The following is a 24,695-nucleotide window of genomic DNA, read 5'->3' as shown; positions in this document are numbered from 1 at the left end:
ATTTTCCTAATCTTGCAAGGGAGGTAGATATTCAGATACAGGAGATCCAGAGGACGTCCACAAGATATTATACAAAACAAACATCACCAAGGCATATTGTCACCAGATTGTCCAAGGTGTTAAAAGAAAAACCTTAGTCAAATTAAATTTAACAGAGTTTAGCTGAGCAAGGAATGATTTATGAATTGGGCAGCCTTCCAAGCCAGAGTAGGCTAAGAGACTCCAGCACAGCCACGTGGTGGAAGAAGATTTATAAACAGAAAAAGAAAAGTGATGTATGGAAAATGGAAGTGAAGTATAGAAACAGCCTATTAGTTACAGATTGTTGTTTGCCTTATTTGAACACAATTTGAACACATGGCCTCCTTTGATTGACCAAAACTCAGTGACTGGCACAAGAGTAGGTTAGTCTGTTTATACCTCCATTTAGGTTATAGTTCACTATATACAGAGGAAGTTGTTGGCTGAACTTAAAATACATAAAAAGGCAATTTTAGGCTAAACCTAATTTAACCAAGGTCAACACTACAGAAAAATTTAAAGACAGTTAAAGAGAAAAGATCAACTCACGCAAAGGAAACCCCAACAGGTTAACAGTAGACTTCTTAGCAGAAATCAAAAACCAAGTGAGATTGGGGCCTTATTTTCAGCATTCTTGAAAAAACAAAAGAAATTCCAACCAGGAATCTAATATCCTGCGAAATTAAGCTTCATATGCAAAGAAAAAATATGTTTTTTTTTTTTTTTTTTTGAGACAACCAAGCATTAAAGAAATTCATTACCTCTAAACTAGCCTTACAATAGATCCTTAAGGGAGTTCTAAACATGGTAACAAACAATACCTGCTACCATAAAAACAGAGTTAAGTACATAGCCCAAGATCCTCTAAAGCAACCACACAATAGAAACCAGCTAATAACTTCAGGATAGGATAAAAATGTCACATATCAATATTATGTTTGAATGTAAACAATCTAATCACCCCACTCAAATGGCACAGAGTAGTAAGTTGGATTAAAAAAACAACTAGACCCATCTATCTGCTGTCTTCAAGAAATGCATCTCACATGTAATAACACCTATAGGCTCAATGTAAAGGATTGAAGAAAGATCTATATTACAAATAGATAAAGCAGGGGTCACTATTCTTATGCCAGATAAAATAGACTTTAAACCAACAACAGTACAAAGGAACAAAAACAGGGGCATTACATAATGATAAAGGGTTTAATCTAACCAGAAGACTTAACTATCTTAAATATATATGTACCCAATATTGGAGCACCCAGATTCATAAAATAAGTACTTCTAGACCTATGACAAGGCTTAGACAGCCACAGAATAGTAGTGGAAGACTTCAACACCCCATCGACAAAGTTACACAGATCATTGAGGCAGAAAACTAGCAAAGGTATTCTGGATTTAAATTTGACACTTAACCAATTGGACCTAATAGTCATCTATAGTAGTGGTCCCCAAACTTTTTTGCACCAGCAATCAGTTTTGTGGAAGACAATTTTTCCATGGACCTGTGTGGGATAATTTCAGAATGAAACTGTTCCACCTTAGATCATCAGGCATCAGATTCTCATAAGGAACACACAACTTAGATGCCTTGCATGTGGAGTTTGCACACAACTTGGATCCCTCACGTGTAGAGTTTGCAATAGGGTTTGTGCACCTATGAGAATCTAAGGGCACTACTGATCTGACAGGAGGTGGAGCAAAGGTGATAATGCTCTCTCATCTGCCACTCACTTCCTGTTATGCAGCCTACTTCCTAGCAAGCCAGAGATGGGGAGTGATCTGTAGCCCCCAGGTTGAGAATACCTGATCTATAGAATACTTTACCTGTCAACCACAGAATATACATTCTTCTCATCTGCACATTAAATATACTCTGAAATCAAACCATATACTTGGCCATAAAGTGAGTCTCAATAAAAATTTAAAAAAATCAAAATCATACCAACCATACGGTTAGACCACAGTAGAATACAAATAGGAATCGACATAAACATCCCTCAAAACCATATAATTACATGGAAATTTAACAACTTCCTCCAGAATGACTTTTGGGTAAGTAATGAAATTAAGACAGAAATTAAAAAAATTTTTTTGAAATGAATGAGAACAAAGACACAACATACCAAGATCTTTGGATGCAGCAAAATCAGTATTACAAGAAAAATTTATAGTGCTAAATGCCTACCTCAAAAAGTTAGAAGGATCTCAAATTAATATCACCTAGAGAAGCTAGAAAAACAAGAACAAACCAACCCCAAAGCTAGTAGGAGAAAAGAAATAAGAGCAGAACTGAATGAAACTGTGAACCCAAAATCCATACAAAGAATCAACAAAACCAAAAGTTGATTATTTGAAAAGATAAACAAGACCAATAGAATGTTAGCTAGATTAACAAAGGAAAAAAGAGAAGATCCAAATAAGCAATATCTGAAATGACAAAGATGACACTACAACCAAATCCTCAGAAGTACAGAAGATCCTCAGAGACTATTATGAACATCTCTATCCATACAAACTAGAAAATCCATAGGAAATGGATAAATTCCTGGGAAGACATAACCTCCCATGATTGAATCAGGAAGAAATTGAAACCCTAAACAGACCAATATCAAGTTTTGAAATTGAATCAGTAATAAAACAGCCTACCAACCAAAAAGCCCTGAACTGGATGGATTCACAGCCAGATTCTACAACATGTGCAAAGAAGAGCTGGTACCAATTCTACCAAAACCATTCCAAAAAATCTAGGAGGAGGGACTCCTCTCTAACTATTTCTATGAAGATAGCATCACTCTCATACAAAAACCTGGCAAGGACACAATTGAAAAAGACAACTACAGGCCAATATTTCTAATGCCTATAGACACACAAAAATAACCTCAACAAAATGATAGCAAACTGAATCCAACAGCACAACAAAAAATTATTCACATGACCAAGTGAGCTTCATTTATGGGAGGCAAGCTTGTATCAACATAGGCAAATCAATGAATGTGATTCACCACATAAACAATTAAAAACAAGATAATATGATAATCTCAATTGATTCAGAAAAAGCTTTTGATAAAATCCAACATCTCTACATGATAAAAACCCTCAACAAACTGGGCATTGAAGGAAAATACATCAAAATAGTAACAACTATCTATGACAAACCCACAGCCAACATTATACTGAATGGTCACAAGCTGGAAGCATTGTTCTTGAGAGCTGGAATAAGAGAAGGATGCCCACTCTCATCACACCTATTCAAAATAGTACTGGAAGTCCTAGTCAGAGCAATCATGCAAGAGAAAGAAATGAAAGATATTCAAATACGTAAATAAAATATTAAAAGAAGAAAATAACTATCTCTCTTCACCAATGATAGATGCTATGCTAGAAAATCTTGAAGACTCTATCAAAAGGCTCCTGAAACTGACAAATGACTTTGGTAAAGTTTCAGGATACACAATCAATGTATAAAACTCAGTAGCATTTTTATACACCAATAACATTCAAGTTGAGAGCCAAATCAAAAAATACAATCCCATTTAGAATAGCTACCAATAAAAAAAAAGACCTAGGAATACATCTAACCATGGAGATGAAAAATCTTTAGAAGGTAAGCTACAAAACACTGTTGAAGGAAATCAGAGATGATAGAAACAATCGGAAAAATATTCCATGCTCATGGCTTGGAAGAATCAATATCATTAAAATAACCATATTGCCCAAAGAAATCTACAGATTCAATGCTATTTCTAGGAAACTACTAACATCATTTTTCACAGAATTAGAAAAAAAAATCCTAAAATTCATATGGAACCCAAAAAGAGCCCAAATAGCCAAAGCAATCCTAAGCAAAAAGAACAAAACCAGAGGCATCACATTATCTAACTTTGAACTGTACTATAAGGCTATAGTAATCAAAACAGCATGGTACCGGTACAAAAACAGACATATATACCAATGGATCAGATAATCAACCCTGAAATAAAGCCACACACCTATAGCCGTCTGATCTTTGACAGAGTTGACAAAACCCAGCAATGGAGAAAAGACTCCCTATTCAATAAATGGTGCTGAGAAAGCTGGCTAGCCATATGCATAAGAATGAAACTGGACCACTACATATCACCATATACAAAAATTAACTCAAGATGGATTAGAGATTTAAAGGTAAGATCTCAAACAATAAGAATGTTAGAAGTAAACCTAGGAAACATCATTCTAGACATCAACCTTGGCAAAACCAACAAACAAACAAAAAAAGTATGAATAAGTCCTCAAAAGCAATTGCAACAAAACCAAAACTTGACAGCTGGGACTTAATTAAACTAAAGAGTTTCTGCATAGCAAAAGAAACCATCAAAAGAGTAAACAGACAACCTACAGAATGGGAGAAAATATTCACAAACTATACATCCAACAAAGGTGTAATATCCAGCAACTATAACGAACTTAATTCAACAAGCCAAAAACAAATAACTTCATTAAAAAGGGGGTAAAAGACATGAGTGGACCTTCCCAACATAAGGCATACAAGTGGCCAACAAATACATGAAAAAATGCTCAACATCACTAATCCTTAGAGAAATGCAAATCAAGTAAAACTACCATTCGATCCAGCAATCCCACTACTAGGTATCTACCCAAAGGAAAATAAGTCACTATATAAAAAGAACACATGCACACATATGTGTATAGCAGTACAATTTGCAATTGCAAAAATGTGGAACCAACATAAATGCCCATCGACCAATGAGTGGATAAATAAAATGTGGTATATATACACCATAGAATACTACTCAGCCATAAGATGAAATGAAATAGTGGCCTTTGCAGAGACTTAGATGGAGTTCAAGGCCATTATTCTAAATGAAGTAACTCAAGAATGAAAAACCAAACATATATTCTCACTTATAAGTGGGAGCTAAGCTATGAAAATGCAAAGGTATAAAAATAATATAATGGACTTTGGGTACTCAGGGGGAAGGGTGAGAAGGAGGTGAGGAACAAAAGGCACATATTGTGTACATTGTACACTGCTTCCATGATGGGTCCACCAAAATCTCAGCGATGACCACTAAAGAACTTATCCATGTAACCAAAAACCACCTGTTTCCCCAAAACTACTGAAATAATAATTAATGATAATAATGATAAATACATAGCTTGAGAAAGGAAAAAACTAAGTGTTTTTATAAAATTCTTTCTACAGTTAGTGGGAATTTGAGCTCAAACGCAAATATTAGCAAAGATAAAATTTAATCTAGAACTTTGTATTATTTATTTTTAAAGTATTAAAAATTTATAGCTAAACTGAAGTAGGTTTAAAGTATAATATAATAAAACATAAGTGATTCCTTTGAGATAATACCTTGGGAATATACAAAGAAGTTGATAAAACTTGAAGGCCTTTTCACCTTAATATGTTGCCTTGATGGTAAATATAAACCTTCAGAATGTTAATGTGTTTCTTGTAATTTTTTGTATCATCTGCCTCTCCCTCATATTTTTATTTTGAACTCACGAAGAATGGAGTGGCTCTTTACTTTCCTTGTAACTTCTCATTTTTCACAGTACCTGAGATGGATTCCTGGTCTCTCGAATAAAGTAGCTTTAAAAAATAATTAAAAAACCCATAGTAAGGCTGGGTGCAGTGACTCACACCTGTAATCCCAGCACTAGCACTTTGGGAGGCCGAGGTGGGCGCATCACGAGGTCAGGAGATCAAGACCATCATGGCTAACACAGTGAAATGCCGTCTTTACTAAAAATACAAAACATTATCTGGGCATGGTGGCGGGTGCCTGTAGTCCCAGCTACTCTGGAGACTGAGGCAGGAGAATGGCGTGAACCCGGGAGGCGGAGCTTGCAGTGAGTGAGACTCTGTCTCAAAAACAAAACAAAACAAAAACCCACAATAAGATACCATCTCACACTGGTCAGAATGGCTGTTGTTAAAAAGTCGAAATGTAATGGGTACTGGTGAGACTGTAGAGTACAAGGAATACTTATACGCTGTTGGTGGCATTGTAAACTAGTTCACCCACTGTGGAGAGCCGTTTGGCATGCTAAAAGAAATTAGGACTACCATTTGATCCAGCAATCTCATTACTTGGTATATATCCAAAAGAAAATAAATTATTATACCAAAAGACACACATACTCATATGTTCACTGTAGTAACACTCACAATAGCAAAGACATTGAATCAACCTAAGTGCCCATGAACAGTGAATTAGATTTTTAAAAATGTGGTACACATACACAATGGAATACTGTGAAACCATAAAAAAGAATGAATTTATGTCCTTTACAGCAACAAGGATGCAGCTGGAGACCATTGTCCCAAGCATATTAATGCAGGAATAGGAAACTAAATACCACATACTGTCACTTATAAGTGGGAGCCAAACATTGGGTACTCATGGATATAATTATGGGAACAAGTTTGAAAAATTAATTTTCAGGTAATATGCACACTACCTGGCTGATGCGATCACTAGTACCCAAACCTCAGCTTCATACAATATCCCCATGTAACAAACCTGTGTATGCACCTCCTGATCTGAAATAAAAGTTGAAATTATATTTTTAAAAATTTATAACATCATGTCTGTGCCTTGAAATTTTCTAAGGATAATAGGATAAAAATCTGTCTTTTTCCTCAAGGAACTCTAAATAAAATAGAGCAAAGTATATATAATTACAGATTATTATGTTTTGTGAAGTCACCAGGGTAGTGTTCTAGGAGTGGAAGGAAGGGACACGGAAGATTTTCAAGCAAAGATGAACATTTCCTTGAAGACTTGAAGAATAAGGTGATTTTAAGAGGAGGAGAGAGGGAAAGGGGAACAGAACGTGTGAACAAAGGCATGAAGGTATTCAACATTACAGCCCATTCAGAATTGTGAGAAGGTTAGGGTGCGAGGATGGCTAGAACACAGAGAGGCAAGAGAAGAGCCTGAGGGGATTGGCACACGATCACATCACAGTGGACATTGTAAGTCATATCAAATTGGAGTTAATGTTATAGACAAGAAGCAACCATTGATATATTTTAAGCATGAAAATGAAAGGATCAGAGTAGCAGTTCAGACAGATTCATCTGATAGAAAGTTGGAAGATGGATTGGAGGGTTAGGCCTGGAGGAAAGGTACCAGGTATAAGTCACCTAGGTTCGACATGCCACAGTCCTGGTCCTAGAAGATAGCAGGTTATTAGAGCAAAGTGGTAGATGAAATTGAAAAGGCTGAATTGGTATAACTTAGTGACTTGGTGGGATGTGGAGTGAAGGACAAAAAGGTGTCCAGGAGGCCTCTTGGATTTCTGTCCTCTCTGATTGCAAGGATGATGGCCACAGGTTGTGAGACAGGGAGCACCCAGGAGGAGCAGATTTGGTGAGAAGATGAGGACAACATGGGACATTGCCATAGGCCTCACACCTGGTCGTCTTACCGTTAGTCTCTCACTACTTTCACTGTCAGGGTTCTCATTATTCTCTTTATCACTTCATGCCTGGACTATAGCAGCAGGCTTATGGCTGGTGTAAACTCTTGAACTTTCCCTGAACACAGCTCTGATGTGTCACCCTTACACTTAAAGCATTTTAATATCTCCAAGGTACTTGTAGAGGCCTGGAATTCAAGGTCTTACACAATCTCATCCCAACTGATGTTTCCAAGCTGATTTTCTACCATTTCCTCTAAGCAGGAGCCTAATCTGTCATAGTTTCAAGAAACATGATGTAACTTGGAAAACAAATGTGTATGTGTGGTGCTTTTGTCAAAAGAAGTTAGAGAAAGAAAAAACACTTATCTGAGAAACTAAAAAAGGCATCAAGGATAAAGTAGGACCTACCTTGGGTTTTGAGGTATAAACAGGGAAAAAGCAAGTGACAGGGAGGAGGGAAGGCATATCTGGTGGGGTAATAGCATGAGTACAAACATGGAGACTGGAGATGTGGAAGGAAGGGGGCGGGTAAGGGGGTGGCAGGGAAGAAACTGGACTGGCAAGAATAGAGGGTGGGCCAGAGTAGGGTATAGTTCTGGGGTCTTGGAGGGTGCAGCCTTTATCTTCGGATGCGGTAGCATAATTTTAAATGTGAATATTTACTGATAATTCTGTATATATAAAATCATAACTGGAAAATCAGCATGAAATAATATCAGAACACCTTGAGTTATTAAAATATCTTCAGAATTAAAGCTTGCTTTTACACAGTGCCTTGCAGATGACTAATCATTTTCACTGAGGCCCAGAGAGGAGCAGGGCTTTGACAAGGCAGATCTTAGATATAGGTCTTTTGACCCCAATTTTCCCCCTAAAGCATGGCCACCTCTTCTAACATCTTTTTTTTTTTTTTTTTGACACGGAGTCTCGCACTCGCCCAGCCTGGAGTGCAGTGGTGCCATCTCAGCTCACTGCAAGCTTCGCCTCCCAGGTTCTCGCCATTTTCCTGCCTCAGCCTCCTGAGTAGCTGGGACTACAGGCGACCGCCACCATGCCCGGCTAATTTTTTGTATTTTTAGTAGAGACAGGGTTTCACTGTGTTAGCCAGGATAGTCTGGATCTCCTGACCTCGTGATCCGCCCGCCTTGGCCTCCCAAAGTGTCTAAGCAATCATACACTCTTTTGCGGTAGATCGGACTGCAAAGGTGGCTCAGATGTTTTGTAATTAGTTTCTTGAGGATCTTGTCAAACATCTCTTTATTGACTTTTGTCCTCCAGCTGAGAAGCGCCCCCCCACCAAAAAAAAAAAAAAAAAAAACAAGAAATGCTGCAAACTGCTGCTATAGCAGTTCACAAATAAGGGCACGCTGCTGAACACACCTAGAGAGGAAACACAAGGTTTCACTATGGTTTTCTTCACAGATTGGAGTGCAACGAAATAACTTAGGGGCACCCTGATGCTGATGTTTGAAAACTATTAATACTTCAAATTTCATAAGTGTAACATTTGTTCTGGAAGAATACAATTCCTGAATCCACTGGTCTTTCATTCCACTTTGAAGTGAAAGATGCTGTTTCATAGATGATTGTGTTGTGAACATATCTTTTCAGCACTTTAACAAGAAGTTAATATTATTTTTTGAAACAGAGTGCCAGGAGGAAATAGCTCATGCCAAATCATTGGGATTCAAGTTGTACAACAAAGAGGAATCTATTGATTTTTTTTAAGTGAATTTGAAAGGAAATTTTCTCCTGAAAATATGTTCTTCTCAAACAATGGGGGTTTGAGTGAAAAAACCTGAGACTTCATAGAATTCCAGGAGTTATGTGTCTGTCACGAGAAAGACTGTGCCTGAGTCTTTTCTGGACACACAGAGAACACACATGAGGTCTGTGATAGTGGCAAATATTTTGGTACCTGTGTGGAAATTGCTAAAACCTGAAGAGGGAAAGAAAAAAACACACAATCGGGATTGTGAATATGAGTGACAATATTCTCTCAGTGTTTATCGAATAACTATTACGGTAACTACGATGATAGTGGTATAGTTACTACTGTGTTAGGCATGGCACTCTGTGAATGAATCATCTCTCAAAACGCCCATTTCATTTTGTTATCACTTATCCAATCTCTTTTTGAATTGATTCATGATAGTACATATTTAGGGTACAAGTGATATTCTGGTATTTTCCATACAGTGTGTAATGATCAGGGTATTGAAATAACCATCACCTCAAACATTTATCACTTCTTTGTGTATCTCCAGAAGTGGGGACTGTGGCTTCCTTCTTTCCTACATCCCCGGTACAGTATCTGACAAGTAACAAGTGCTCAATAACTATTTAGTGAATGTAAGAAGTGTTTGAGATTTAAAGATCAGAACAACGGTAGATGGATACTTAAGGAGGCAAAACAGAGTGTACATAAGTCAGTTAAAAAACCTTTTTATTGAGATATAGTTCACATTTCATAATCATACATTTAAAATATGTAATTTACTGATTTTAAGCATATGCAACCATTAATATAATCTAATTTAGAACATTTTCACTACCTACCCCAAAAAACTTCATACACATTAGCAGTTATTCCTCCCCAAATACACACAAACCTCTAATATAGCTTAGTCCTGGCAGATAGCATGCAACATGATACATAATTTTTTGAACAAAGTTTTATCTTTCTGGAGCTGTGGATTTTCTTAAAGAAATTCCTCAGTATCTGACATGGGGAATAAGAAGGACCTGAACTTGATGTCTTATCTAAGGCTGAGTCTGTTGAGATGTTGCTGTTGGATAGATGGTAGGAGAGAAGCAAAACAGAAGCAGGAGTAAGAATGTTCAGCCAGGAGCTGGTCGATGAGCAGAGGGAAGTTTGTTACTGAATATGAACCTACCTTAGGCGTACAAATGTGGCATACAGAGTCTGGGAGCCCAGAATCAATAAAGGTGAAAGTTACGAATAGGAGATGCTGGAAATGAGTTCTGATTTCAAGATTTAGACCCTCTGCTCTGCTCTCTGGAAGTCACTAGCTCCTGACCTTTAGGGATTAGTCCAAGGCCTGCATTCAGAGGACATGGGAAAAGCATCTCAGTACTCTAGTAGGAAGTAGGGATTGTTTTAGAAGCATTTGAATTGAAAGTCTGAGAGAAAAATAAATGAAGAGAAGTGTTAATTTTATTTGTTCAACAAATATTTATGTTTCACATACTACAATCCATGCTTTATTCCAAGCACTGAGAATGCAACACTGAACACAAAAGAATGGGCAAAAATTTACCCTTAAAAATAATCTACATTCTTGAGGGAAATACAGAACAACACACACACACACCACACACACACACACACACATGAGAAAACAAACATAGTGTGTTAGATGATGAAGACGGCTAAAAGGGGAAATTAAAACAGCAAAAGAAGTGGGATTGCTGGGGAGCAGAGCAGGAAGGAAATGATTTTATATGGTCACCAGGGAAGGTGATATGATTTGGGTCTGTGTCCCCACTGAAATCTCATCTCGATTTGTAGTCCACACGTGTTGAGGGAGGGCCTGTAATCCCTACATGTTGAAGGAGATAGGTGATTGGATCATGGGGGTGGTTCCCCCATGCTGTTCTTGTGATAGTGAGTGAGTTCTCAAGAGATCTGATCGTTTCATAAGGGGCTTTTCCCCCTTTACTCAGCACTTTTCATTGCTGCCACCATGTGAGGAAGGATGGCTGTTTTGCTGTGAGATCCCTCCATTTCCTTCTATCAGGTACCTCATCTAATAGCAACTAAGTAATCTAGCCCTATGACCTTCCAGTTGTGTGATCTTGGGCAAGCCACTTAACCTATCTAAGTTTCTCAGTATTTTATCTTTAGAATAAGGTTTTTATAAGGTCAATAAAGCACTAGATAATAATTTAGCATAGTTTATGGATCATTTTAATCACTTAACATTTATTTGCAATTTTTATTGTTCTTATTAATGTTACTAATATATATGGGAGGATTTACATAGTAAAAGTTAAGAAACTGTATAAATGTGTAACATAGTGAGCTATAACCTAAATGGAGGTATAAACAGGCTAACTGACTCCTGTGCCAATCACTGAGTTTTGGCCAATCAAAGGAGGCCATCTGTTCAAATTGTGTTCAAATAAGGCAAATGACAAACTGTAAATAATACAACTATTTCTATACTTTACTTCCATTTTCCATATATCACTGTAGAAGAACAAAAACTGCATGGTACTTGTACCAAAACAGACATATAGACTGATGGAACAGAACAAAGACCTCAGAAATAACACTACACATCTACAACCCTCTGATATTTGACAAACCAAACAAAACAAGCAATGAGGAAAGGATCTCCTATTCAGTAAAAGGTGCTGGGATAACTGGCTAGCCATATGCAGAAAACTGAAACTGGACCCCTTCTTTACACCATATATGAAAATTAACTCAAGATGGATTAAAGACTTAAATGTAAAACCCCAAACCATAAAAATCCTAGACGAAAACCTAGGCAGTGCCATTCAGGACATAGGCACTGGCAAAGACTTGATGACTAAAACACCAAAAGCAATGGCAAAAAAAGCCAAATTTGACAAATGAGATCTAATTAAACTAAAGAGCTTCTGCACAGCAAAAGAAACTATCATCAGAGTGAAAAGACAATCTACAGAATGGAAGAAAATTTTTGCAATCCAGCCATCTGGCAAAGGTCTAATATCTAGAGTCTACAAGGAACTTAAACATATTTGCAAGAAAGAAAAACAAACAACCTCATTAAAAAGTGGGCAAAGGGTATGAATGGCCACTTCTCAAAATAAGACATGCAGCCAGCAAACATATGAAAAAAAACCCAATATCACTAATCATCAAATAAATGCAAATTAAAACCACAGTGAGATGCTATCTCACACCAGTCAGAACAGTGATTATTAACAAGTCAGGAAACAATATATGCTGGGGAGGCTGTAGAGCAATAGGAATGCCTTTACACTGTTGGTGGGAATGTAAATTAGTTCAACCATTGTGGAAGACAGTATGGTGATTCCTCAATGATCTAGAACCAGAAATACCATTTGACCCAGCAATCCCGTTACTGGGTATATACCCAAAGGATTATAAGTCATTCAACTATAAAGGCACATACACGCATATGTTTATTGCCACACTATTTACAATAGGAAAGACATGGAACCAACCCAAATGATGATCAATGATAGGGTGGACAAAGAAAATGTGTTACATATATACCGTGGAATACTATGCAGCCATAAAAAGGAATGAGATCGTGTCCTTTGCAGGGACATGGATGAAGCTGGAAGCCATCATCCTCAGCAAACTAACACAGGAACAGAAAACCAAACACTGCATGTTCTCACTCATAAGTGGGAGTTGAACATTGAGAACACATGGACACAGAAAGGGGAACAATACACACCAGGGCCTGTTGGGGGTTGGAAGTTGAGGGGAGAGAACTTAGAGGATGGGTCAATAGATGCAGCAAACCAGCAAGGCAGATCTATACATATGAAAAAACCTGCACGTTCTGCACATGTATCCCATTTCTTTTTAGAATAAATAAGGAAAAAATAAATAAACTATGGGCTGTTGATATGAGACTATATTTGAGATAAAATGTTGGGTGAAAAAAGTTGATTATGACTTCTCCCAGTAATGGCAGAATGAATAATTTGGGGCAATACGACCACTGAAGATACCTAGAAGATCTAGATAAAATATAAACATAAATCTGCTTAAGGATATTGAAGACCTAAGAAGACAGTGCAGAGGACTGATACCCAGATAGTTGAGCCTATCATTTGGGACCATTTCCCTGTGGGGAGTTTGTTTTTGCTAGAAAGGTCCTGACAGCTAGAGAGCCAGTTTTTTTGTGTCCTTGCGGGTCACACTGTCCTTTCTTTGTGCAGTAACTATAGAGCAGTAAAAGGAAAACCAAGCTGAGCCTTGGAAAACAGCAACCAAAATTCCAGCACTCTAATGCATAAGAGCTTCTTTTTGTTTTAGTTTCCTCATCTCCAAAATCAGAACATCAGTATATATAATACATAGTGCTGGAACCTTTTAAATAATTCAATATATGTGAAAAATCATGGTCTGATGCCTGACACATTAATTTATTTTTTGCTTTTTCATTTTAAATTATTACAAAGCAACATAGGAAAACATGCAGTTAATCAATTCAAAACTAAAACCATTCTAAAAGTCATTAGAATGATTTACTCACAAGACTTCCAGTTTAAAGATAAGGCATTCACATAGAAATGATAAATACTTGAGGTGATACATATTCTAAATACACTGACTTGAGGCTAGGCGCAGTGGCTCACGCCTGTAATCCCAGCACTTTGGGAGGCTGAAGTGAGTGGATCACCTGAGGTTAGGAGTTGGAGACAAACCTGAGCAATATGATGAAGCCCTGTCTCTACAAAAAATACAAAAGTCAGCCAGGTGTGGCGACATGAGCCTGTAGTCCCAGCTACTCAGGATGATGAAATAGTAGAGTTGCTTGAACCCGGGAGGTGGAGGTTGCAGTGAGCAGAGATCATGCCACTGCATTCCAGCCTGGGTGACAGAGTGAGACTCCTTCTAAAAATAAAATAAAATAAAATAAAATAAAATAAAAATAATTAAAAGAATAAAAATAAATAAATAAATACATTGACTTGATCACGATCATTACACATTCTATGTAACAAGATATGACATATCCTATAAATATGTACAAATATATATTAATAAAAAATTTAAAAAGATAATGCACTGATTAGCATTATACTTCATAAGTTAAGAATTTATAATTTATGTAAACACTAAAATTATTGAGAATTGCAAACGTGAAGGGGAAATGAAATAATAAAATTAGTAATCTGACAGGATAAATAAAAACAGATCAATAGGAACATGGAATTAGCCAGAAAAATACAAATCACTGAGTAACACTGTAAACTTAGACTTCCATATATCAATAATTACTTTCAATGTAAATGGTCTAAGTGTTCTTATCAAAAGATTGATATTTTTAGACTCAACTAAAATACACTTAACATATTCAATTTTAGAAGTCTTGTAAGAAACACAAGGTGGCAAAAAGTTTAGAAGTAAAATGAAAAAGCGTGCATTATGCAGACACTAAGTGAGAGTGTTTTTGTAGCCATATCAATATCAAAGAAGACTTTAAGAAATTAACTGGGAATGCTTTTCTCAATGAGCAAAGGTTCAATTTATGATGACAATATAACAATTCTAAATTTGTATGTACCCAGCAAAATAATCCTAGAATATATAAAGAAAAATTTAACAAAGCTAAAAGGAAAAACAAATTCATAATCGTATGGGAAGATTTTCAAATTCTTTTATCTGTAATTGACAGGGCAGATAGACAAAAATCATTAAAGATAGAGACTATTGAACACTAACAGAAGTGGCCTAGTTGGCTTATATAGCACAGTGAAGAATGCATGTGTATTTTTCAAGCACCCATAGAACTTTACCAAAATTGACTTTGTGTTGTGTTGTAAAACATTTTTTTTCTCTTTTTTTAACTTTTATTTTAAGTTTAGGGGTACAAGTACAGATTTGTTACATAGGTAAACTTGCATCAAGGGGGTTTATTATACAGATTATTTCGTCACCCAAGCATTAAACCTAGTACTCAGTTATTTTTCCTGATCTTCTCCCTCCTCCCACCCTCCATCCTCCAAAAGGCCTCAGTGTGTGTTGTTTCCCTCTATCTGTCCACATGTTCTCATCAGTCTGCTCCCATTTATAAGTGAGAACATGGAGTATTTGGTTTTCTGTTCCTGTGTTAGTTTGCTAAGGATAATGGCCTCCAGCTCCATCCCTGTCTCTGCAAAGGATACAATCTCCTTCTGTTTTATGGCTGCATAGTATGCTATGGTGTATATGTACCACGTTTTCTTTTTCCAGTCTGTCATTGATGGACATTCAGCTTGATCCTTTGTCTTTGCTGTTCTGAATAGAACTGCAATAAGCATATGCGTGCAGGTGTCTTTCTAATAGAATGATTTATATTCCTTTGGGGTATATATCCAGCAGTGGGATTGCTGGGTTGATTGGTGTTTCTGTCTTCAGGTTTTTTAGGAATTGCCAAACTGTATTCCACAATGGCTGAAATAATTTACACTCCCATCAACAGCGTATAGGCATTCCTTTTCCTCCAAAACTTCACCAGCATCTATTATTTTTTGGCCTTTTAATAATAGCCATTCTGACTGGTGTGAGATGGTGTCTCATTGTGGTTTTGGTTACATTTCTCTAATGATCAGTGATGCTGAGCATTTTTTCATATGATTGCTGATTGCATGAATGTCTTCTTTTGAAAAGTATCTATTCATGCCCTTTTCCCACTTTCTTATGGGGTTGTCTTTTTCTTGTAAATTTGTTTAAATTCCTTATAGATGCTGGATATTAGACCTTTGTTATATGCATAGTTTGCAAAAAGTTTCTCCCATTCTGTAGATTGTTTACTCTGTTGATAGTTTCTTTTGCTATGCAGAAGCTCTTTAGTTTAATTAGATCCCATTTGTCAATATCCGCTTTTGTTGCAATTGCTTTTGGCATCTTTGTCATGAAATCTTTCCTGGTGACTATGTCCTGAATGGTATTGCTTAGGCTATCTTTTTATTGTTTTTATAGTTTTGGATATTACATTTAAGTCTTTAATCCATCTTGAGTTAATTTTTTAAAAATTATTATTATTATAATTTAAGTTCTAGGGTACATGTGCATAACGTGCAGGTTTGTTACATATGTATACTTGTGCCATGTTGGTGTGCTGCACCCATCAACTCGTCAGCACCCATCAACTCGTCATTTACATCAGGTATAACTACCAATGCAATCCCTCCCCTCTCCCCGTGATAGGCCCCAGTGTGTGATGTTCCCCTTCCCAAGTCCAAGTGATCTCATTGTTCAGTTCCCACCTATGAGTGAGAACATGCGGTGTTTGGTTTTCTGTTCTTGTGATAGTTTGCTAAGAATGATGGTTTCCAGCTGCATCCATGTCCCTACAAAGGACACAAACTCATCCTTTTTTATGGCTGCATAGTATTCCATGGTGTATATGTGCCACATTTTCTTAATCCAGTCTGTCACTGATGGACATTTGGGTTGATTCCAGGTCTTTGCTATTGTGAATAGTGCCACAATAAACATACGTGTGCATGTGTCTTTATAGCAGCATGATTTATGATCCTTTGGGTAAATACCCAGTAATGGGATGGCTGGATCATATGGTACATCTAGTTCTAGATCCTTGAGGAATCGCCATACTGTTTTCCATAATGGTTGAACTGGTTTACAATCCCACCAACAGTGTAAAAGTGTTCCTATTTCTCCACATCCTCTCCAGCACCTATTGTTTCCTGACTTTTTAATGATTTCCGTTCTAACTGGTGTGAGATGGTATCTCATTGTGGTTTTGATTTGCATTTCTCTGATGGCCAGTGATGATGAGCATTTTTTCATGTGTCTGTTGGCTGTATGAATGTCTTCTTTTGAGAAATGTCTGTTCATATCCTTTGCCCACTTTTTGATGGGGTTGTTTGCTTTTTCTTGTAAATTTGTTTGAGTTCTTTGTAGGTTCTGGATATTAGCCCTTTGTCAGATAAGTAGATTGCAAAACTTTTCTCCCATTCTGTGGGTTGCCTGTTTACTCTGATGGTAGTTTCTTTTGCTGTGCAGAAGCTCTTTAATTAGATCTCATTTGTCAATTTTGGCTTTTGCTGCCATTGCTTTTGGTGTTTTAGACATGAAGGCCATGCCTATGTCCTGAATGGTATTACCTAGGTTTTCTTCTAGGGTTTTTATGGTATTAGGTCTAACATTTAAGTCTCTAATCCATCTTGAATTAATTTTCGTATAAGGAGTAAGGAAAGGATCCAGTTTCAGCTTTCTATTTATGGCTAGCCAATTTTCCCAGCACCATTTATTAAATAGGGAATCCTTTCCCCATTTCTTGTTTCTCTCGGGTTTGTCAAAGATCAGATGGCTGTAGATGTGTGGTATTATTTCTGAGGACTCTGTTCTGTTGCATTGGTCTATAGCTCTGTTTTGGTGCCAGTACCATGCTGTTTTGGTTACTGTAGCCTTGTAGTATAGTTTGAAGTCAGGTAGCGTGATGCCTCCAGCTTTGTTCTTTTGACTTAGGATTGTCTTGGCAATGTGGGCTCTTTTTTGGTTCCATATGAACTTTAAAGCAGTTTTTTCCAATTCTGTGAAGAAACTCATTGGTAGCTCGATGAGGATGGCATTGAATCTATAAATAACCTTGGGCAGTATGGCCATTTTCACAATATTGATTCTTCCTATCCTTGAGCATGGTGTGTTCTTCCATTTGTTTGTGTCCTCTTTTATTTCACTGAGCAGTGGTTTGTAGTTCTCCTTGAAGAGGTCCTTTACATCCCTTGTAAGTTGGATTCCTATGTATTTTATTCTCTTTGAAGCAATTGTGAATGGAAGTTGATTACTGATTTGGCTCTCTGTTTGTCTGTTACTGGTGTATAAGAATGCTTGTGATTTTTGCACATTAATTTTGTATCCTGAGACTTGTTGCTTATCAGCTTAAGGAGATTTGGGGCTGAGGCAATGGGGTTTTCTAAATATACAATCATGTCATCTGCAAACAGGGACAATTTGACTTCTTTTTTTCCTAACTGAATACCCTTTATTTCTTTCTCTTGCCTGATTGCCCTAGCCAGAACTTCCAACACTATGTTGAATAGGAGTGGTGAGAGAGGGCATCCCTGTCTTGTGCCAATTTTCAGAGGGAATTTTTCCAGTTTTTGCCCATTCAGTATGATATTGGCTGTGGGTTTGTCATAAATAGCTCTTATTATTTTGAGGTACGTTCTATCAATACCGAATTTATTGAGCGTTTTTAGCATGAAGGGCTGTTGAATTTTGTCAAAAGCCTTTTCTGCATCTATTGAGATAATCATGTGGTTCTTGTCTTTGGTTCTGTTTATATGCTGGATTACGTTTATTGATTTGCGAATGTTGAACCAGCCTTGCATCCCAGGGATGAAGCCCACTTGATCATGGTGGATAAGCTTTTTGATGTGCTCCTGGATCTGGTTTGCCAGTATTTTATTGAGGATTTTTGCATCAATGTTCATCAGGGATATTGGTCTAAAATTCTCTTTTTTTTGTTGTGTCTCTGCCAGGCTTTGGTATCAGGATGATGTTGGCCTCATAAAATGAGTTAGGGAGGATTCCCTCTTTTTCTATTGATTGGAATAGTTTCAGAAGGAATGGTACCAGCTCCTCCTTGTACCTCTGGTAGAATTCAGCTGTGAATCCATCTGGTCCTGGACTTTTTTAGGTTGGTAGACTATTAATTATTGCCTCAATTTCAGAGCCTGCTATTGGTCTATTCAGGGATTCAACTTCTTCCTGGTTTAGTCTTGAAGAGCATAAGTGTCCAGGAAATTATCCATTTCTTCTAGATTTTCTAGTTGATTTGTGTAGAGTTGTTATAGTATTCTCTGATGGTAGTTTGTATTTCTGTGGGGTTGGTGGTGATATCCCTTTATCATTTTTTATTGCATCTATTTGATTTTTCTCCTTTTCTTCTTTATTAGTCTTGCTAGCGGTCTGTCAATTTTGTTGATGTTTTCAAAAACACAACTCCTGGATTCATTGATTTTTTTGGAGGGTTTTTTGTGTCTCTATCTCCTTCAGTTCTGCTCTGATCTTAGTTATTTCTTGCCTTCTGCTGGCTTTTGAATGTGTTTGCTCTTGCTTCTCTAGTTCTTTTAATTGTGATGTTAGAGTGTCAATTTTAGATCTTTCCAGCCTTCTCTTGTGGGCATTTAGTGCTATAAATTTCCCTCTACACACTGCTTTAAATGTGTTTCAGAGATTCTGGTATGTTGTATCTTTGTTCTCATTGGTTTCAAAGAACATCTTTATTTCTGCCTTCATTTCGTTATGTACCCAGTAGTCATTCAGGAGCAGGTTGTTCAGTTTCCATGAAGCTTAGCAGTTTTGATTGAGTTTCTTAGTCCTGAGTTCTAGTTTGATTGCACTGTGGTCTGAGAGTTTGTTATAATTTCTGTTCTTGTACATTTGCTGAGGAGTGCTTTACTTCCAATTATGTGGTCATTTTGGAATAAGTGCGATGTGGTGCTGAGAAGAATGTATATTCTGTTGATTTGGGGTGGAGAGTTCTATAGATGTCTATTAGGTCCGCTTGGTGCAGAGATGAGTTCAATTCCTGGATATCCTTGTTAACTTTCTGTCTCGTTGATCTGTCTAATGTTGACAGTGGAGTGTTGAAGTCTCCCATTATTATTGTATGGGAGTCTAAGTCTCTTTGTAGGTCTCTAAGGACTGCTTTATGAATGTGGGTGCTCCTGTATTGGGTGCATAGATATTTAGGAGAGTTAGCTCTTCCTGTTGAATTGATCCCTTTACCATGATGTAATGGCCTTCTTTGTCTCTTTTGATCTTTGATGGTTTAAAGTCTGTTTTATCAGAGACTAGGATTGCAACCCCTGCTTTTTTTTGTTCTCCATTTGCTTGGTAGATCTTCTTCCATCCCTTTATTTTGAGCCTATGTATGTCTCTGCATGTGAGATGGGTCTCCTGAATACAGCAGACTGATGGGTCTTGACTCTTTATCCAGTTTGCCAGTCTGTGTCTTTTAATTTGACATTTAGTCCATTACATTTAAGGTTAATATTGTTATGTGTGAACTTGATCCTGTCATTATGATATTAACTGGTTATTTTGCTCATTAGTTGATGTAGTTTCTTCCTAGCCTCGATGGTCTTTACATTTTGGCATGTTTTTGCAATGGCTGGTACCAGTTTTCCTTTCCATGTTTAGGGCTTCCTTCAGGGTCTCTTGTAAGGCAGCCTGGTGGACAAAATCTCTAAGCATTTGCTTATCTGTAAAGGATTTTATTTCCCCTTCACTTATGAAACTTTAGTGTGGCTGGATATGAAATTCTGGGTTTAAAAATCTTTTCTTTAAGAATGTTGAATAGTGGCCCTCACTGTCTTCTGGCTTGTAGAGTTTCTGCCGAGAGATCTATTGTTAGTCTGATGGGCTTCCCTTTGTGGGTAACCCGACCTTTCTCTCTGGCTGCCCTTAAGATTTTTTCCTTCATTTCAACTTTGGTGAATCTGGCAATTATGTGTCTTGGAGTTGCTCTTCTGGAGGAGTATCTTTGTGGCATTCTCTGTATTTCCTGAATTTGAATGTTGGCCTGCCCTACTATGTTGGGGAAGTTCTCCTGGATGATATCCTGAAGAGTGTTTTCCAACTTGGTTCCATTTTCCCCCTCACTTTCAGGCACCCCAATCAGACGTAGATTTGGTCTTTTTACATAATCCCATACTTCTTGCAGACTTTGTTCATTTCTTTTTCTTCTTTTTTCTTTTGGTTTCTCTTCTTGCTTCATTTCATTCATTTGATCCTCAATCGCTGATACTCTTTCTTCCAGTTGATCGAGTCGGTTACTGAAGCTTGTGCTTTCGTCACGTATTTCTCGTGTCATGGTTTTCATCTCTGTCATTTTGTTTATGACCTTCTCTGCATTAATTATTCTAGCTATCAATTCTTCCACTCTTTTTTCAAGATTTTTAGTTTCTTTGCGCTAGGTAAGTAATTCCTCCTTTAGCTCTGAGAAGTTTGATGGACTGAAGCCTTCTTCTCTCATCTCATCAAAGTCATTCTCCGTCCAGCTTTGATCCATTGCTGGCGATGAGCTGCGCTCCTTTACAGGGGGAGATGCGCTCTTATTTTTTGAATTTCCAGCTTTTCTGCCCTGCTTTTTCCCCATCTTTGTGGTTTTATCTGCCTTTGGTCTTTGATGATGGTGACATACTGATGGGGTTTTGGTGTAGGTGTCCTTCCTGTTTGTTAGTTTTCCTTCTAACAGTCAGGACCCTCAGCTGTAGGTCTGTGGGAGATTGCTTGAGGTCCACTCCAGACCCTGTTTGCCTGGGTATCAGCAGCAGAGGCTGCAGAAGAGAGAATATTGCTGAACAGCGAGTGTACCTGTCTGATTCTTACTTTGGAAGCTTCCTCTCAGGGGTGTACTCCACCATGTGAGGTGTGGGGTGTCAGTCTGCCCCTAGTGGGGGATGTCTCCCAGTTAGGGTACTCGGGGGTCAGGGACCCACTTGAGCAGGCAGTCTGTCCCTTCTCAGATCTCAACCTCCATGCTGGGAGATCCACTGCTCCCTTCAAAGCTGTCAGACAGAGTTGTTTGCATCTGCAGAGGTTTCTGCTGCTTTTTGTTGTTGTTGTTGTTGCTGTTTAGCTGTGCCCTGTTCCCAGAGGTGGAGTCTACAGAGACGGGCAGGTTTCCTTGAGCTGCTGTGAGCTCCACCCAGTTCTAGCTTCCCAGGGCTTTGTTTATCTACTTAAGCCTCAGCAATGGCGGGCGCCCCTCCCCCAGCCTCGCTGCTGCCTTGCAGTTAGATCGCAGACTGCTGTGCTAGCAATGATGGAGGCTCTGTGGGCGTGGGACCCTTCTGGCCAGGTGTGGGATATAATCTCCTGGTGTGCCTGTTTGCTTAAAGTGCCGTATTAGGGTGGGAGTTACCCGATTTTCCAGGTGTTGTGTGTCTCAGTTCCCCTGTCTAGGAAAAGGGATTCCCTTCCCCCTTGTGCTTCCCAGGTGAGGCGATGCCTCGCCCTGCTTCAGCTCTCGCTGGTCAGGCTGCAGCAGCTGATCAGCACCGATTGTCCGGGACTCCCTAGTGAGATGACCCCAGTACCTCAGTTGAAAATGCAGAAATCACCGGTCTTCTATGTCACTGGCGCTGGGAGTTGGAGACTGGAGCTGTTCCTATTCGGCCATCTTGCTCTGCCCCCCCGAGTTAATTTTTTTATATGGTGTAAGGAAGGGTCCAGTTTCAATCTTCTGCATGTGGCTCACCATTTATTCCACACCATTTCTTCAATAGGGAATCCTTTCCCCATTGCTTGTTTATGTCAGTTTTATCAAAGATCAGATAGTTGTAGATGTGCAGTCTTGTTTCAGTGTTCTCTATTCTGTTCCATTGGTTTATTTGTGTGTCTTTGTACCAGTATCACACTGTTTTGGTTACTGTAGTGCTATAGTTTGAAGTTGGGTAGCATAGTGCCTTGGTTATAGAAGTTCTTTCTTGGTTCTGAGTACCACGAATATTGGAGACAAGGTCTCAGTTAACTTAGAAAGTTTCCTTTGCCAAGGTTAAGGATGCGTACCCATGACACAGCCTTAGGAGGTCCTGATGACATATGCCAGAGATGCTTGGGGCACTGCTTGGTTTTATACTTTTTAGAGAGACATGAGACCTCAGTCAATATATGTAGATGTACCTTGGTTCCATCTGGAAAGGTGGGACAACTTGAAGCAGGGAGGGCCTTCCAGGTCACAGGTGTGTGAGAGCCAAAGTTTACATTAGTTTGAGTTTCTGATTAGCCTTTCCCAAGGAGGCAACCCAGTATGCATTTATCTCAGTGAGCAGAGGGGTGACTCTGAATAGAATGGGAGGCAGGTTTGCTCTAAGCAGTTCCCAGCTTGACATTTCCCTTTAGCTTAGTGATTTTGGGGGCCCCAAGATTTATTTTCCTTTCACAGTTTCATATTAATTTTAGAATAGTAAAACATTTTTAAACATATTTTAAAAGATTGAAATTACATGGAGCATAATTTTTGTCCACTATAAAAGAATAAATTTAGAAATCAATAAGAAATATATCTAGAAAACATTAATAACTATATGTAGTACAAATCAAGTCATCTTTTTCTAAACAACTCATGCTCAAAGAATAATTTATGAGATAAAGAAGAAAATATTTTGAACTGAATAATAATAAAACATGATATTTTAAAACTTGTACACTTCAGGTAAAGCCATGAACTAGGGAAATTAATGACTTTAAATGCATACAATTGAAAAGAAGACTGAAAATTAATGACCTTAATATCTATTTTCAAAAAATAGGAAAAAAATACATTTCTTGCAAATATACTCAACAAAAGTTTCTACACATAGGCATCAAAAGACCTAACCAGGAGTACTAATAATAGTTTTTTTAAAAAATAGCAAAAACTTGAGAATAAGTATTCATCAACAGCAAAGTGAAGAAACAAATTGTAGGATATTTCCCTAATAATGTACTGTACAGCAATGAGAATAAAAAACTACTGCTACACACCACTGTATAGATGAATTTTATATTCTTAACGTGGTGTAAAAGAATTTAGACACAAAATAATATACCAGTTCCAGATGTACATGAAAGTAAACTGATTTTAGAAATCTACTGGGGAGAAGCAGCAATGTGACTGCATGTACTCTGGTAAATGAATAGAACTGACACGTGTGCTTGTACAGTTCTCCATAGGTATGCAATAATTCAACACAAGCTTTTCTAAAAATAATTATGGGATGCAAATAATACCATGACTAGAGAGAAATTTATAGCTTAAATAATCTATTACAACAAGAAAAAGACAAAAATCAGTAAAATAGGTATTCATTTCAAAAAGTAGAAAAATGACTATAGTCACCATGTTGTTGCCATTAAATTCGACGTCTATGTGATTATTATGCATTGCATGCCTGTATTGGGTGTCTGATGCACCTCATAGATATATACCCTTATGTACCTGCAAAAATAAAAAATAAAATAAAATGTAGAAAAATGATAAACTTCAAAAGCAGAGTGTGATAAATTAGAAAGGGATGAGCAAAAATTAAAGAAAAAGAACATATGAGAGATCAATGAATCTAAAATTGATCCTTTAACAAGACCAATAAAATTGACAAGCTGCTAGTGATACTGATAAGAATGAAAGAATAGGCTGGGTGCGGTGGGTCATGCCTGTAATCCCAGTACTTTGGGAGGCTGAGGCGGGTGGATCACGAGGTCAAGAGATCGAGACCATCCTGGCTAACATGATGAAACCCTGTCTCTACTAAAAATATAAAAATCAGCTGGGTGTGGTGGTGCGTGCCTGTAGTCCCAGCTACTCGGGAGCCTGAGGCAGGAGAATCACTTGAACCTGGGAGGCAGAGGTTGCAGTGAGCAGAGATCACACTGCTGCATTCCAGCCTGGTGACAGAGCCAGACTGTGTCTCAAAAACAAACAAACGTGGCCGGGCGCGGTGGCTCAAGCCTGTAATCCCAGCACTTTGGGAGGCCGAGACGGGCAGATCACAAGGTCAGGAGATCGAGA

The sequence above is a fragment of the Trachypithecus francoisi genome, unplaced genomic scaffold, assembly GCF_009764315.1.
Source record: "Trachypithecus francoisi isolate TF-2019V2 unplaced genomic scaffold, Tfra_2.0 Lachesis_group8, whole genome shotgun sequence".
In the NCBI taxonomy this organism is placed as follows: domain Eukaryota; kingdom Metazoa; phylum Chordata; class Mammalia; order Primates; family Cercopithecidae; genus Trachypithecus; species Trachypithecus francoisi.
This window is presented reverse-complemented; position numbering follows the sequence as displayed.